This window comes from Schistocerca nitens, chromosome 6, assembly GCF_023898315.1.
Source record: "Schistocerca nitens isolate TAMUIC-IGC-003100 chromosome 6, iqSchNite1.1, whole genome shotgun sequence".
Classification (NCBI taxonomy): Eukaryota; Metazoa; Arthropoda; class Insecta; order Orthoptera; family Acrididae; genus Schistocerca; species Schistocerca nitens.
In genome coordinates, this window is record NC_064619.1 from 58,888,516 (window position 1) to 58,906,846 (window position 18,331).

Sequence of the window (18,331 nt, forward strand, 5' to 3'; positions counted from 1 at the left end):
TATGGTTCAAGTTTCATCGAACTACACTGACCGAAAGAAGTCGTAAACGCAGCACCTAAAAATAATTAATATAGAATAATGAAATCTCGCGAATACATTTGTCTAGGTAACATGTTTCAGTGATTAACATTGCAAAGTAACAGGTTAATGCACTAATAGCCACTGAAAATGTGAAATGCTGGTACATTAATATCCGGTGCAACCGCCAGAATGCTGAGTGCTTGCATGCAGACGTGCATGCATTGTGTTGTATATGTGCCTGCCGGATGTCAGTTTCTGCAATGAAGTTGCATGTCTGTGGCACTTGGTCGGTCAATACAGGGACGTTTTGTTATTTCTGGATGACGCTGGAGTTAACGTCCGATAATGTCCGTCCTACGTTGAAGACTGGTCTCTGGATCGATCAGACCAAGATAACATGTCGACACTCTGTATAGCATGTTGGGTTGCAACAGCGGTATGCGAGAGAGCGTTATCCTCTTGGAAAAAGAAAATCCTGGAACGCTGTTCATGAATGGCTGCACGACAGGTCGAATCACCAGACTGGAGTAGGAATTTGCAGTCAGGGTGTGTGGGGTAACCATGAGAGTGCTACCGCTGTCATACGAAATCGCACCCCAAACCATGGGTCCAGTGTTCCAGGCACAGACAAGAAGGTTGCAAGCCCTCAAGTTGCCTCCTCCTAATAAACTCACAGCCATTACTGTTAGCGAGGTAAAACGCAACAGGCCTCCACCCTGGCCTCTGAAGTCGCAAACGGCGATGGTTTGGGCCCAGAGAAATATGCGCTGCCCTTGAAGCAACCGATGTTTTGCAGTTCGTTGTGTCACTGTGGTGCAAACTGTTGCCCACAACTGCCGTTGTAGATGCAGTACCATGTGCCAGAACCATACGCTTTCATTATAGTATTCCCTTTGGTAGTGTCACGTGGCTGCCCAGAGCGAAGTCTTTTAGCGAGCGTACGTTCTCATAAACACCACCGCCAGCAATCAGGTACAATGGCCACATTCCTGCCAAACCTATCTGCAATATCCCAGAAGGAACATCTTTCAGATGTAGTCTGCCTTTTACGACGCACATCTGTTTCTTGGTGTTGTGATACTTTTTCGTCAGTGTGTGTTATATGGCAGTGACCAAACATGCGTAAGTTGTTTACGGCTCTAAGTTTTCCACCCAGTGTATGTGCACCAGAAAAAGTCCAGCATGTTACGTCCACGACGGCAGCCGTCGACGCTTCAGCCCGCACTACCAACACTATTGAAAACAGGCACCTGACGATGGCCTCAAAGAATTCGTTACACATTTGACGCACCAGTCGTTCGCAAAGGGGGGGGCGGTGGAGCATTCCTTTTACATTGCAGTCATCCCTGTAACAGCAGACTACTCGTAAAGAAGTGATAACAGGTTGCTGGAAGTAACATGTTTCCATGTTACCTGATTTGTCTGTGATAATGCGGTCTCCATACTCCATAGGACTCAACGAAATGCGTCACGTCCTTCTTGCGATGTTAGTTTGATGACCACCTTGAGAATCATAAAGCTGAATAAACCTGTGACGATTCGTGCAGCCGTTCTGTGACACCTTACTTCCTCTTCAGTGCGTCTAATTTGGCTAGTTCCGCAGACCGAGGGACAATATCCAAGGACTGATTGAACACGGAATTTGCACTGAATCTCTTTCATGGGTAAATAACGTTTCCTTAGTGTTCTTCCAACAAATATGAGTTCTAAATAGTTCTTGACTTATGCTCAAAGATACTCAAAGGTTTTTTATTTATTCCGACAACTTATCGCTGATCGAGCAGTGTATTGTTATTGTATCTATTCATGTACTTTCGCACCTTAAGCTACATCGATTAAGGTTCAGATTCTACTGCTGTCCTTGAGACTAGGCGCTGATCATCGACAAGTCATCTTCTAGTTTCGCAATAAGTTCCTATGATGCCAACTCACGGCTGTCAACGACTTCTTTTGTAGGTAGTTACAAAAGTATAGGACGTTACCGCCAAGGCATTTCCACTGATAAGTCCTCATGACTACCTGAATAACAGTCAGTACGTCCGCCTTTGTCACGAAGAACAGCGGCGATGCGTCGTGGCACGAAAGCAACGATGCCTTAATAGGTCGCTGGAGGGTGTTGGCACGACATCTGCACACACAGGTCACCTGTTGTTGTTGTTGTGGTCCTCAGTCCTGAGACTGGTTTGATGCAGCTCTCCATGCTACTCTATCCTGTGCAAGCTTCTTCATCTCCCAGTACCTACTGCAACCTACATCCTTCTGAATCTGCTTAGTGTATTGATCTCTTGGTCTCCCTCTACGATTTTTACCCTCCACGCTGCCCTCCAATGTAAATTTTTGATCCCTTGATGCCTCAAAACGTGTCCTACCAACCGATCCCTTCTTCTAGTCACGGTGTGCCACAAACTTCTCTTCTCCCCAATCCTATTCAATACCTCCTCATTAGTTACGTGATCTACCCACCTTACCTTCAGCATTCTTCTGTAGCACCACATTTCGAAAGCTTCTATTCTCTTCTTGTCCAAACTGGTTATCGTCCATGTTTCACTTCCATACATGGCTACACTCCACCAAAATACTTTCAGAAACGACTTCCTGACACTTAAATCTATACTAGATGTTAACAAATTTCTCTTCTTCAGAAACGATTTCCTTGGCATTGCCAGTCTACATTTTATATCCTCTCTACTTCGACCATCATCAGTTATTTTACTCCCTAAATAGCAAAACTCCTTTACTACTTTAAGTGTCTCATTTCCTAATCTAATCCCCTCAGCATCACCCGAATTAATTTGACTACATTCCATTATCCTCGTTTTGCTTTTGTTGATGTTCATCTTATATCCTCCTTTCAAGACACTGTCCATTCCGTTCAACTGCTCTTCCAAGTCCTTTGCTGTCTCTGACAGCATTACAATGTAATCGGCGAACCTCAAAGTTTTTACTTCTTCTCCATGAATTTTAATACCTACTCCGAATTTTTCTTTTGTTTCCTTTACTGCTTGCTCAATATACAGATTGAATAACATCGGGGAGAGGCTACAACCCTGTCTCACTCCTTTCCCAACCACTGCTTCCCTTTCATGTCCCTCGACTCTTATAACTGCCATCTGGTTTCTGTACAAATTGTAAATAGCTTTTCGCTCCTTGTATTTTACCCCTGCCACCTTCAGAATTTGAAAGAGAGTATTCCAGTTAACGTTGTCAAAAGCTTTCTCTAAGTCTACAAATGCTAGAAACGTAGGTTTGCCTTTTCTTAATCTTTCTTCTAAGATAAGTCGTAAGGTTAATATTGCCTCACGTGTTCCAACATTTCTACGGAATCCAAACTGATCTTCCCCGAGGTCCGCTTCTACCAGTTTTTCCATTCGTCTGTAAAGAATTCGCGTTAGTATTTTGCAGCTGTGACTTATTAAACTGATAGTTCGGTAATTTTCACATCTGTCAACACCTGCTTTCTTTGGGATTGGAATTATTATATTCTTCTTGAAGTCTGTGGGTATTTCGCCTGTCTCATACATCTTGCTCACCAGATGGTAGAGTTTTGTCATGACTGGCTCTCCCAAGGCCATCAGTAGTTCTAATGGAATGTTGTCTACTCCCGGGGCCTTGTTTCGACTCAGGTCTTTCAGTGCTCTGTCAAACTCTTCACGCAGTATCTTATCTCCTATTTCATCTTCATCTACATCCTCTTCCATTTCCATAATATTGTTCTCAAGTACATCGCCCTTGTATAAACCCTCATAGAGGGTTTCTGCCTTCCCTTCTTTGCTTAGAACTGGGTTGCCATCTGAGCTCTTGATATTCATACAAGTGGTTCTCTTCTCTCCAAAGGTCTCTTTAGTTTTCCTGTAGGCAGTAGCTATCTTACCCCAAGTGAGACAAGCCTCTACATCCTTACATTTGTCCTCTAACCATGGCTGCTTAGCCATTTTGCACTTCCTGTCGATCTCATTTTTGAGACGTTTGTATTCCTTTTTGCCTGCTTCATTTACTGCATTTTTATATTTTCTCCTTTCATCAATTAAATTCAATATTTCTTCTGTTACCCAAGGATTTCTATTAGCCCTCGTCTTGTTACCTACTTGATCCTCTGCTGCCTTCACTACTTCATCCCTCTGAGCTACCCATTCTTCTTCTACTGTATTTCTTTCCCCCATTCCTGTCAATTGTTCCCTTATGCTCTCCCTGAAACTCTCTACAACCTCTGGTTCTTTCAGTTCATCCAGGTCCCATCTCCTTAAATTCCCACCTTTTTGCAGTTTCTTCAGTTTCAATCTGCAGTTCATAACCAATAGATTGTGGTTAGAATCCACATCTGCCCCTGGAAATGTCTTACAATTTAAAACCTGGTTCCTAAATCTCTGTCTTACTATTATATAATCTATCTGATACCTGTTAGTATCTCCAGGCTTCTTCCATGTATACAATCTTCTTTTATGATTCTTGAACCAAGTGTTAGCTATGATTAAGTTATGCTCTGTGCAAAATTCTACAAGGCGGCTTCCTCTTTCATTTCTTCCCCGCAATCCATATTCACCTACTATGTTTCCTTCTCTCCCTTTTCCTACTGACGAATTCCAGTCACCCATGACTATTAAATTTTCGTCTCCCTTCACTACCTGAATAATTTCATTTATCTCGTCATACATTTTATCAATTTCTTCATCATCTGCAGAGCTAGTTGGCATATAAACTTGTACTACTGTAGTAGGCATGGGCTTTGTGTGTATCTTGGCCAGAATAATGCGTTCACTATGCTGTTTGTAGTAGCTAACCCGCACTCCTATTATTTTATTCATTATTAAACCTACTCCTGCATTACCCCTATTTGATTTTGTATTTATAACACTGTAATCACCTGACCAAAAGTCTTGTTCCTCCTGCCACCGAACTTCACTATTTCCCACTATATCTAACTTTAACCTATCCATTTCCCTTTTTAAATTTTCTAACCTACCTGCCCGCTTAAGGGATCTGACATTCCACGCTCCGATCCATAGAATGCCAGTTTTCTTTCTCCCGATAACGACGTCCTATGAGTAGTCCCCGCCCGGAGATCCGAATGGGGGACTATTTTACCTCCGGAATATTTTACCCAAGAGGATGCCATCATCATTTAATCATACAGTAAATGCTGTCACCTAATTCTCGTAAATTCTTGGGAGCGGGGCGATGAGATCTGACTCCACGTTCAATCACACCCCAGATGAGTTCGATCGGGCTCAGATCTGGCTAGTCGAGGAGCTAGCACACATCAACTGAAGCTCGCCAATGTGTTCCTCGAACACTCCTGGCCTTGTGAAACGGCGCGTTATCTTGTTGAAAAATGCGAGTGCCTACGGAAACAATACCGTCATGAAGGGGTGTACGTGTTCAGCAATCAGCGTACAATACTCCTTCTCCGTCATGGTTCCTTGCACGAGCTCCACTGGACCCATAGATGCCCACGTGAATGTTGCTCAGAGCATAATGGAGCCGTATCCAGCATGTCTCTGTCCCACAATACAGGAGATGTTCCACAGGAAGACGATGGATTCAAGCACTCCTACCACCATGATAAGGAAAGTATCGGGATTCATCAGACCGTGCAAAGCTCTTCCACGGCATCTCCAGTGCGGATGGCCAGGTGACCATTTCGTTCGTCGTTGCCGATGTCGTGGTGCTAACATTGGCACATGCATGGGTCGTCAGCTGCGGAGGCCCAACGTTAGGAGTGTTCAGTGACTCTGTATTCAGACACACTTTTACTCTGCCAAGATTTAAGCTTGTGGTCCAGAGGTACCGTCTTTGATTAGCAATCAAAACGTGCCAGATTCAAATCCCGCCACTGCTTAAATTTTGATTAATAATCAGCATTGGCGACCGAAGACGTCCGGCGTAAGAAGTCACCCTCGTTCAACCAACGGCCTTGTCAAACAGGGCGGACGAGCGGACAGAGGTTAAGGGCACTCTCCTATCCTAGGGGTAGGAAACTGGCCCTAAACCCGGAAGAATCAGCAATGGTCAACAACATGAGGATGCACAAGGAAATGGAAACCACTGCATGAAAGACGTGTAACGTTCATCGACACGACATGAGGCCTGTAATTGAAAATATGTCGTGATGATCTCTCCATTGGCAGAGGATTCCGGAATCCTCCCCCATTTGGATCTCTGGGAGGGAACTGCCACGGGGGAGGCGACCATAAGAAAAAGATTGAATAATCAAAGAAAGGATAGCGGTCTACGAGTCAGAAGCTTCAATGTGGTAGGAAAGGTAGAAGATCTGAAAAGGGAAATGCAAAGGCTCAATCTAGATATAGTACTGGTCAGTGAAGTGAGATGCAAAGAAGACCAGGATTTCTGGTTACATGGGTACAGAGTAATATCGATAGCAGCAGAAAATGGTATAATGGGAGAAGGATTCATTACGTATAGGAAGGTGGGGCAGAGAGTGTGTTACTGTGAACATTTCAGTGATAGGGTTGCTCTTATCAGAATCTACAGCAAACCAACATCGACATGATAGCTCAGGTATACATGCAGACGTCGCAAGCTGAAGATAAAGAGACAGTGAAAGTATATGAAGATACTGAACGCGTAGAGGTAGGTGAAAGTGTTGATAATCATGGGGACTGCAATGCGGTTGTAGGAGAAGGAGCAGAAGAAAGAGTTACGTGAGAATATGGTCTTAGTACAAGAAATGAGAGAGGAGAAAGACTAATTCAGTTCTGTAATACATTTCAGCTAGTAATAGCGAATACTCTTCCCAAGAATCTCAAGAGGTGGAGATATACTTGGAAAAGGCCGGGTGCTACGGGAAGATTTCAGTTAGATTACGTCATGGTCAGACAGAGATTCCGAAATTAGATACTGGACTGCAAGGTGTTCCCAGGAGCCAATATAGACTCTGATCAGTATGTAGTAGTGAGGAAAAGTAGGCTGAAGTTAAAGAGATTGGTCGGGAAGAAGTACTACGCAAAGCAGTGGTACTCGGAAATACTAAGGAATGATGAGATACGCTTGAAGTTCTCTAAGGATACAGATACGGAAATAGGGAATAGCTCAGTTCGCAGTGCAGTTGAAGAGGAATGGATATCTCTAATACCAGCAATCACACATGTTGGAAAGAAAAACATAGGTACAAAGAAGGTAATACTTTAGTTGACCGATGACAGGAGGAAGTACAAAAATGTTCCGGCAAACTGAAGAATACTGAAATACAAGTCACTGAGGAATGAAATTAATACGAAGTGCAGGGAACCTAAAACGAAATGGCTGCATGTAAAATCGAAAAAGAAATATCTGCCTGAAGGACAGACTCAGCATATTGGGGAAGTCAAAACAACGTTCGGTGGCATTAAAAGTAAGGGTGGTAAAATTAAGAGTGCATCCGGAATTCCACTGTTTAATGCAGAGGAGAGAGCATATCGTTGGGAAGAATACACTGAAAGTCTCTATGGGTGGGGAGGGGGAGGGGAAGATTTGTCCGATGTAATAGAAGAAGAAACAGGAGTCGATTTAGAATTGATAGGGGATCCACTATTAGGATATGAATTTAAAAGAGCTTTGGAGGACTTAACATTCCATCACAATTTCTAAGCTCATTGGAGGAAGCGGCAATAAAACGAGTATTCACGTTGGTGTGTAGAATGGATGAGTCTAGCGACATACCATCTGACTTGCAGAAAAATATCGTCTACAGAATTCCGAAGACTGCTAGAGTTGACAAATGCGAGAATTATCGCACAGTCAGCTGTATAGCTCAAGCATCCAAGGTGCTAACAATAATAATAAACAGAAGAATGGATAAGAAAATTGATTATGTGCTAGATTACGATCTGTTTGGCCTTAGAAAATGTAACGGCACGAGAGAGGCAATTCTCACGTTGCTCTTGATAATGGAAGCAAGACTAAAGAAAATCAAGACGCGTTCATAGGATTTGTTGGCAAGGAAAAAGCGTTCGGCAATTTAAAACGGTATAAAAAATTCGAAATTCTGAGAAAAATAGGGGTAACCTATAGGAAGGGACGGGTAATGTGCAATATGTACAAGAGCCAAGAGGGAATAATAAGAGTGGACGACCAAGAACGAAGTGCTTGGATTGAAAGAGTGTAAAACAGGGATGTAGTCGGTCGCCCTTACTGTTGAATCCGTACACCCAAGAAGCAATAATGGGAATAAAAAATAGGTTTCAGGAGTGGAATTAAAATTGAAGGTGAAATAATATCAATGACAATATTCAATGATGACATTGCTATCCTGAGTGAGAGTGAAGAAGAATTATATGATCTACTGAATGGAATGAACAGTGTAATGAGTACAAAATATGGACTGAGTGTAAATCGAAGAAAAACAAAAGTAATGATATGTAGCGGAAATGAGAACTGCGAGAAATTTTATCAGGATTGATACGATCGAAGTAGGTGAAGTTAAGGAATACTGCTACCTAGACAATAAAACAATCAGTGACGGACGGAGAAAGGAGGACATCAAGAGCAGACCAGAAATCGCAAAAAGGGCATTCCTGGCCAAGAGAAGTCTTCTAGTATCAAACATAGGCCTTAATTTGAGGAAGAAACTTCTGAGAATGTACGTCTGGAGTACAGCATTGTATGGTAGTGAAACACGGTCTGTGGGAAAAGCGGAACGGAAGAGAATCGAAGCATTAGAGATGTGGTGCTACAGAACAATGTGGAAAATTAGGTGGACTGATAAGGTAAGGAATAAAGAGGTTCTGCGCAGAATCGGAGAGGAGAGGAACATGAGGAAATCACTGATATGGAGAAGGGGCAGGATGATAGGGCATCTGATAAGACGTGAGGGAATGACATCGGGGTACTAGAGGGAGGTACAGAGGGCAAAAACTGTAGACGAAGACCGAGATTGGAGTACATCCAGCAAATAATTGAGGACGTAGGTTGCAAGTGCAACTCTGAGATGATAAAGCTGGAACAGGAGAGAAATTCGTGGCGAATAGCATCTAACCAGCTAGAGGACTGAAGACCCCCCCCCCCTCCCCCCGAAAAAGAATTGTTCCGCCATAGTTTCCTGCCTGTCCTATTTTACCAGTCTGCCGAGCCTACGACGTCCGACACCTGTAATAGGGGGTGGCCGCTCTACTCCAAGACATATGGACGTGGTTTCACCACATGTTGAAGCCACTCACCACGGCACACCTCGAACAGGTGACAAGTCGTGCAGTTTCCGAAATGCTCGTGCCGAGCCACACTGCCATCACAATCTGTCCTGGGTCCAACTCAGATAGTTCGCTCGCCTTGCCCATTCTACACACGGACATCACGCACGCTGATACTACATGCACCATGCGTGTGTCTGATTGTCAGTCATTTCTCGCCAGGTGACGCTTCTACCGCCTGGACTGGCTTACATTAACAGTAGTCTGGCTCGTTAGGGTATACAGGATCTACGTACAATGACAGGCGAGCAGAAGGCTATCAAAGAAGCACTCACTCACGATAAATATAGGTACAGAAGCAATGAGTACATAAACACCTCACACGTGTATACTCGAGACTCAAAATTGCGGACATATTCTTGAGGACAAATACATTGCACCAAGTATTCCATCTGGCATCCACTCACTTTAGAGGAGGCTTAAGTATGGCTTCTCATCGATGCCCCATACACGTTCAAAAATTCCTGGTGCGTTTCGAAATCACTGACAACAGTCCACAATACGATCCCAGTCATAGTCAACAGTATGTCAAAATACCAAAACTTTTAAACATTCCCAAGCAAAAAATATATACATACAAAATAAAAGAAAATAAAAAATCCATCGGGAGGCCATGTTATTTGTGAACCACGAGAAATTCCCAAACATTTGGTGTCAAACGTTCTTGCTAGGTATTCCGAAACATCCATATGAAAATGCACCGGTGCGCCACCACCAGTTCTACATTCGCATCCCATCACCTTACGAACAGCATCCGGACAATCGTATAGCTTGTGCTGACATAAATAAAGGTGTGCATGACCTGTAAGTCGGCCAGGGAACGAATGTGGCCCTATCAACCGATTACCAACGACAGCTGCCCAACGATTTCAAGAATATCTCTGCTTATTTGACGATTGAATGGTAGCATGTGGGTTTCCGTAAAACCTAACATTTGTGCTGCGGATGTTCACAAGACCGTCTGGGGTACAGCACGCTTCTTCTGCAAATAAAACGTGCACAAGGAACTTTTAACCTCCTCCTCACTTATCGACCTTAATGACAGTAAAATTTAAACCGCGTGTACCTAATGGAAATTTGGGAAAAGCAATCATCACCGAAGTTAATCTCTCGGTAAAGAAGGAAGAAAGGGTTACATCTAAATGAAAGGAAAAATGCGAATGAAACTGGTGAAAATTAATTTTGAAAAGGGGTGAAGCTAATAAAGAAAGTAAATGTGTGGTCGTTACGTTAACAATAAACTGGCTTTAATTAGGTATTTGAGATTTGGGGAAAATTACGGTCGCCAGTCCTATGGACAAATACTATAATAACTGAAAAAGAAAGGATACTACACATATAATTAGCACTAAAAGCGTGGCAACTGAAGGCTGGCACGTGTGAAAACTGAATGTTTGTCAGAAGTAATAAATTTCGCTACACTCTGACTTAGTTTAGGAAAAGAATTAATAAAACCGGAAATTTGAAGGTTATTTAGTGATTGAAATTAATAGTGAACTTTGTTTCCGAAGCACTACGAAATTCATTAAAATATGGTTAGTCTTGGGCTACCTCAACAATCATTTCAAAAGCTACTTGAATCTACGCAATTTAGAAATAAGAGATTGAACTTTGAACTTGAATTAAATGATTCTGAACAATTAACAATAGTAAAATTTAGTATGTACCAAGCTGAGCTGCGGTCACAGGTAAGATAAAATATGGTAACTAAACTCGCACTCTTAATTTGTGCTTGTGTAATCTAAATATTGTAGCCAGCAATGAATACCTTAACTGAACTTTGAAATTAAAGCAGTGAAATCGAATGATATTACTATAATGCTGGCGTTTGAATTTCAACGACACTCGGGTTCATTTCGGAAAAGGAAGAGACCCTGCTTGGTAAAGCAATTGGGACAATGAGCAACAAAGATTCATGCTAAGTGGCTCTATTTTAGTGATGCTAATGGAATAGTTTGAAAAGCTGAGGTCTGCCATACAGCTCTAAACTTTGCGTGCTTTCAGTCTTACTTGTTGGTTGATTGAAGGTTTGAAGTCGTCGGTCGAGGAGGTGACGACAACAACTCATTGTCGGCAGTAGCTGTTGCAGAAGCTGGATGTGGACGCGCCTTCTTCTCGACACGGTCACCAGGCGAAACGGTCTCCTGATGTATGCCTGCTAATGTTTCCTGTTCGCGACACCGTGCCAGAAACTATCATAGCAAGTCGAGCGCAATTACATGGTGCCAAACCCCGGAAGCGAGGAAACTCGCGGGAGCGTCACTCAACACACCTGCTCCACCGCCCTACTCCAGCCAGACTCCGCTATGCCCGCGCTCCACGCGGCAGAGTTCACCCCCAAAGATCCTAAACCCTTTGGTTATCCACACGACCTATCGATGTAATCGTTCGATAGCATAGTTTTCCCTAGGCAAGACCCAGCATAAAAATACAAATAAAATTAACAAAGCCAAACAATTATACATCGACACATATATATATATATATATATATATATATATATATATATATATATATATATATATATATATATATATATATATATATATATATATATATATATATATACGAGGGGCGTTCAGAAAGTAAGCTCCGATCGGTCGCGAAATGGAAACGACTATGAAAATCCGATAAAGCTTTGCACAGATGTGTTGGGTAGTGTCTCTAGTATAACCCCAGTTAGCATCACGTCGCTCTTCTCATTTCTGAGCTCGCAGTGAGTGCGTAAAGATGTCTAGAAAATAGTGTCTGCCGCCAAGTACGAGGGCCTGGTGAGAAATTTCGCCTGAAGCTATGCAGCTAACATTACATAAATGTCGTGCTGTTTCTTCTTCAAGACAATTCTCAGCCGCATTCTGCAGGGGCAATGAAGATGCTCCTGCATCGTTTTCAAATGGAAATGTGAGATTACCCACAATACAGTCCGCAGTTGTCTCCCCCTGAGTTTCATCGCTGGTCACATGAACCGCTGTCTTTGAAGACAACATTTTGACACAGACAACGAGGTGTAGGCCAGCGTGGAGAATTGGCGGAATGCACTGGCGGCTGCCTTCTATGATGAGGCTATTGAAAAGTTGGTACAACGCTATGACGAAAGTCTAAGTCAGAACGGCGACTACGTAGAGAAGTAGCTGAAAGGTGTAGCTAATTGTTACAAGTAAAACATTTCTGATGTTCACTGTGGTTTCAATTTGGCAATCGGAGCTTACTTTCTGAACAGGCCTCGTATATATATATATATATATATATATATATATATATATATATATATATATATATATATAAAACAATTACAATGTGTAAAGACTCAGTAATGTCATGTCTTCAGGTGACAAATAAGGATAAAATGTATAGTGCAATACATGGAAATAGGAGGATATGCATTTCCGGCGTTGCTAACTGTGGCTCAGCATCACTTTGTGTGAGGTTACATTAGCAGACAATAACTCTGGCTGAAAAGTCATGTGCGGCCATGCGTTGCACACTTTGTATGTGATACGGGTACAGCTGCTCCTCATGCAATATTCGGCTAATGATGGAGAGCGAAACGCTTTCTGCAGAATTCTGCCCCTGCAGTACCGCTAGTACTTGTGGCGAGCACTGCGTCCACTTGTAATACTCGCACCAAATTCGTTATGTCGACACTCTCCTTGATCTATCTACCTGTTGCTTGTTGGGTTTAAATAAACCGGTCTCGCGCTGACGTCGATAACATATAGCGGACTCTCTGCTATTGGCTGTCTTCTCTTAGGAAAAGGTGCGTGATATAATCTTGTTACCCTTCGTGCGTTGCTATTAGCACGCCTGTATACGAGTATGAAGTGGACATCAGACATTTCTTCGTCTGAAAATGTGTGTGGAGCTACGGTAACCACTAAAAATGCTTCACCTCCTCACTGTGTTTTTTGTTCACTGTAGTAACTTGTACCTGGAACATAAGTCAGTGTTTATGCTGCCGTGGTGGTGCTCGCACATCCCAGACACGGCCCAAAACATGACCTGTGATCGGTTGCTTCACGGCCACTCTTCGCTTCATACCAATGAATATAACGTACTCTCCTAACCGACAGTGATGTGCCAACGGGCAAAGCTGCAGCATAAATTAATGCTGGACATTAACAGTGGTGTAACAATGGCGTATCGGGGGAACTGTTTCTGGACCGAGCGAGCTGGGGTACTGGTTAGCATTCGGGAGGACTGCTGTTCAAATCCGCGTCCGGCCATCCCGACTTAGGTTTTCCGTGATTCCCTTAAATCGCTTAGGGGAAATGCCGGGGTGGTTCCTTTAAAAGGGCACGGTCGACTTCCTTCGCCCATCTGGCCTTAATCCAAACTTGTGCCCCTTCTCTAATGACCTAGTTGTGCACGGGACGTTAAACAAAAATCTTTTCCTCGTCCTCCTCCTTTAAGTTTCGGGACCTATGTTTATTACTACTACTTGCTTGTTTCACTGCTCTCTAATCGGCCCTCTTGTTTATAACCATGATTACTGAAACAAGCTGTACATGTGAAGAGCAGGGGCTGCCCTGTCCTCCCGTGTTCTCTTCTGGACGCTATCATTGCCTCTGGCTATCTCCCCCCACCCCCACCCCCCTCCCACCCGCTCCTATCTAGACAAAAGGTATGATCATTTTTCCGTAAATATTATTCTCTCTTAAATTAATCTGTTCTCTTTACCTTTTGATGACCTTCTGCCCCATGTCGTGGTCGTAGCAGGATTCGCAATCACTAAATGGTTCAAATGGCTATGAAAACTATGGGACTCTGAGGTCATCAGTCCCCTAGAAGTTAGAGCTACTTAAACCTAACTAACCTAAGGACTTCACACACATCCATGCGCGAGGCAGGATTCAAACCTGCGACCGCAGCAGTCACGCGGTTCCGGACTGAAGTGCGTAGAACCGCACGGCCACCGCGGCCGGCCGCAATCACTACATTTATCTTGTGCATACTGACGAAACTTGGGGACACCTATTTTGTGCAAAAGGCAGGAACTAAATATTTTATTACTTCTGAAGAAAGTTGTAACCTTGACGTTACAGAAATCTAAAGCCACCATTTCAAAAACTTCACCCATGTATGGGATTGGTATGTATGTTTTACTTTAGTAAGATGTAATTTTCTGCAAAATAATTTCCCTCTGATGCTTGGAGGTTAAACAGTACACTTTCAAATTACACATTTTATTGCCCATCGTTGGTTCGTATCCATTCATACTTGCTATTAACCTTAAGTACTTTAATTTTTCACGTACATCACGATCCGATAAATGTAGTCGAATAATACCATCTATCATTTTTCTAAGGTACCGTACGCATATTTATGAACACACGGAAGAGATAAATCGGCATGAATGACACTATTCGAAGTGATCTTCTTCATCTGTACGTTAAGCCATGCATGGTATCATTATTATAATTTTTTTATCCAGAGAATTAATAGTCTTATCGGGTTATTCTTCAGTATTAAAACTGAATTTATTATGTAATTCTAAAAATCCTTACTATCAACTAAGATAAACATATCGTTGATGTGCAGCAGTAGTACCATCTTCGGACTGATATGATTCAGCCTGGAGAACATGAGTTCTCTATGATCTAAAATGCATTTGCATTAGTGCTTTGAAGACAGCGCCGCATGGCTAGTCCAGCACTCTGAATGCGTATATTATTCCGAAAACTATAATAATTATGAGACAAAGCTACTTCCAGAAACTCAGGCAGCTCAATAACTTCAGCATGAGTCAATCTGTTGTGTTTCGAAAGGTTACCCCTAATATTGTTTACAGTTTCAATTATCGGTACATATACGAGTATGTACATATTGGCAACACACAGACAAACGAACTTGTCATTATCAAGAATTTTCACGTCTTCAGCTCTCTTGATAAGTTCATTGGGACATTTTAATATGTAATGACTGTTGTACGTGTAGTGCTGATTAAGCAATCAATTAAGCATTTTACTAATTAAATAACCAGTACGACTTTACGATATTTAACCATGAGTTATAGTCATCATAATTAATGCTTCTTCTCTGTTTGTGTAAAAATAGTATTTTGAAACTTACTTTTGAATGAGATACTGGATCTTGTTAGTTAAATCTTTGTTTACCTCTTTGGTATTGTCTTTACTGAAGAATTCAACTGTTTTATCAACATGTTCGAGATTGTTTGAAAATGTTAAAGTATGAAATCACATAGTGTGAAGAAATCTGAGTAAGGCATTACAACTACGATGGTTTTAATGTCGTTCGTATAACAACTGAAAGGTTATAAGCATGTGAAGCATATTGAGCATGATGTTTCCATCAACTTGGAACAAATGCAGACTTGAAACGAATAGGTGTCGAGCGAAATATGAATAACTGTGCCCGGTAATGAGAAGACGTATACCGTGAACAACAGATAAAACTGTGGTGACAAATGGAATCGCTCCACTGCATGTATCCAAACTGAAGAGTTCGGCTGCAAGAATTAAGCGTGAAGTGATTGTGCGTGAACAAGGCGTCCCGAGTGGCGAAGTGGCAGTACGAGGGTTACCCACTAAGTAATACACCGCATTTTTTTCTTCTCATCTGAAAACAGTGCTACCAGTGCGAAATGTTACGTATGTCTCATTTGACGCCTCCCGAGTGAGCACTCCAAGTTTCCGTCACTTTCGACAGATAGCGTAGCTATAGGACAGTTTCAAAATGACGTCTGTACGCGATATACGCTACAAGCAGCGTGCCGTCATTGAATTTCTCACTGCAGAAAGAGAAACTGTGGGGAATTTCCACAAATGTTTGTGAACAGTTTATGTAGCGTCTGCTGGCTACAGAAGTCGCTGTGCACGGAGAGTGAGGTCATCAGAAGGCGGTTCGGAGGAGCTCGACGATTTGCAGCGGTCGGGGAGACCACCCACTTGTGTCACACCTGACACGTTGCAGCGAGCTGATATCGTCATTCGCGAGGACAGACGCATTACGATTCGGCAGTAGGCGCTGCATCTGCCAATCAGCAATGGAAGTGTGGATGGAAGTATCCGCACTCTTGGATATTCAACATTGTGTGCAAGATGGGTCCCGCGGTGTCTAACAGTGGATCACAAATTGCACAGAAAAAAAAAAATTTGTTCCAACGTTTGAAGCTGAGAGTGAGGCCATCTTGTCCCGCATTGCGGCTTGTGGCAGGTGACGAAACCTGAGTTCACCATTTTGAGGCCGAAACAAAGCGACAGTCGGTGGAATGGTGCCATTCCAACTCCCACAGAGGAAGAAATTCAAAGCGACTGCTTCCACCGGTAAGGTCATGATAACCTTGTTCTGGGACTGTGATGGTGTGATTCTCTTGATGTGATGCCACGAGGTGGTACCATTAATTCAGAAGCATATGTCAGCTCATTAACAAAACTCAAGAGGCGGCTTCGACGACTTCGGCGCCACAGCAACCCAGGAGGTATTTTTCTGCAACACAATAACTCTCGGCCCCATACAAGTCTGAGGACTGTTGAACACGTCGCAAAACAAGGTCTGACCGTGTTACCCCATCCACCCTACAGCCCTGACCCAGCCCCCTGGACTTTCACTTGTTTTGGCCATTAAAGCATGCCATTTGTGGAAGACATTTTGAGGACGACGAGCAGGTGATTCACACAGTGAAGCATTAACTCTGCCACCAAGACAAGGACTGGTAACGACAGGGCATACACGCCCTTGTTTCGCGCTGGAGGGAGGCCATAGAACGGGATGGAGATAATGTGGAAGAATAGGGTGTGTACATAAAACACCATTCTTTCGTGTGTGTGGTTCTCATTATGTTCAATAAGGGATTTTTAAAGAAAAAAATGTCGTTCATTACATTCTGGGCAACCCTCGCTTATATGTCGTAAAATCTTCGTTGCGGAAAGACTATGCCCAAAGTCCCCTCGACTGTATACAGGGTGTTACAAAAAGGTACAGCCAAACTTTCAGGAAACATTCCTCACACAAAGAACGAAAATATCATATGTGGACATGTGTCCGGAAACGCTTACTTTTCGTGTTAGAGCTCATTTTATTACTTATCTTCAACTCACATTAATCATGGATGGAAACACACAGCAACAGAACGTACCAGCGAGACTTCAAACACTTTGTTACAGGAAATGTTCAAAACGTCCTCCGTTGGCGAAGATACAAGCATCCACCCTCCGTCGCATGGAATCCCTGATGCGCTGATGCAGCCCTGGAGAATGGCGTATTGTATCACAGCCGTCCACAATACGAGCACGAAGAGTCTCTACATTTGGTACCGGGGTTGCGTAGACAAGAGCTTTCAAATGCCCCCCATAAATGAAAGTGAAGAGGGTTGAGGTCAGATGAGCGTGGAGGCCATAGAATTGGTCCGCCTCTACCAATCCATCGGTCACCGAATCTGTTGTTGAGAAGCGTACGAACACTTCGACTGAAATGTGCAGGAGCTCCATCGTGCATGAACCACATGTTGTGTTGTAAAGGCAAATGTTCTAGCAGCACAGGTAGAGTATCCCGTATGAAATCATGATAACGTGCTCCATTGAACGTAGGTGGAAGAACATGGGGCCCAATCAAGACATCACCAACAATGCCTGCCCAAACGTTTACAGAAAATCTGTGTTGATGACGTGATTGCACAATTGCGTGCGGATTCTCGTCAGCCCACACATTTAGATTGTGAAAATTTACAATATGATCACGTTGGAATGAAGCCTTATTCGCAAAGAGAACATTTGCACTGAAATGAGGATTGACACATTGTTGGATGAACCATTCCCAGAAGTGTACCCTAGGAGGCCAATCAGCTGCTGATAAGTGCCTGCACACGCTGTACATGGTACGGAAACAAATGGTTCTCCCGTAGCACTCTCCATACAGTGACGTGGTCAATGCTACCTTGTACAGCAGCAACTTCTCTGACGCTGACATTAGGGTTATCGTCAACTGCACGAAGAATTGTCTCGTCCATTGCAGGTGTCCTCGTCGTTCTAGGTCCTCCCCAGTCGCGAGTCATAGGCTGGAATGTTCCGTGCTGCCTAAGACGCCGATCAATTGCTTCGAACGTCTTCCTTCGTTCGGAAATCTGTCTCGATACGAACGTACCGCGCCACGGCTATTGCCCCGTGCTAATC

General features: G+C 43.1%; 1 protein-coding gene across 2 annotated transcripts in view; it reads right to left on the reverse strand.

Moving 5' to 3' along the window:
• LOC126262718 (uncharacterized) overlaps positions 1–18,331 on the reverse strand; it is an 860,056-nt gene that overhangs the window by 395,755 nt on the left and 445,970 nt on the right. The gene's annotated exons all lie outside the window — the stretch shown is intronic.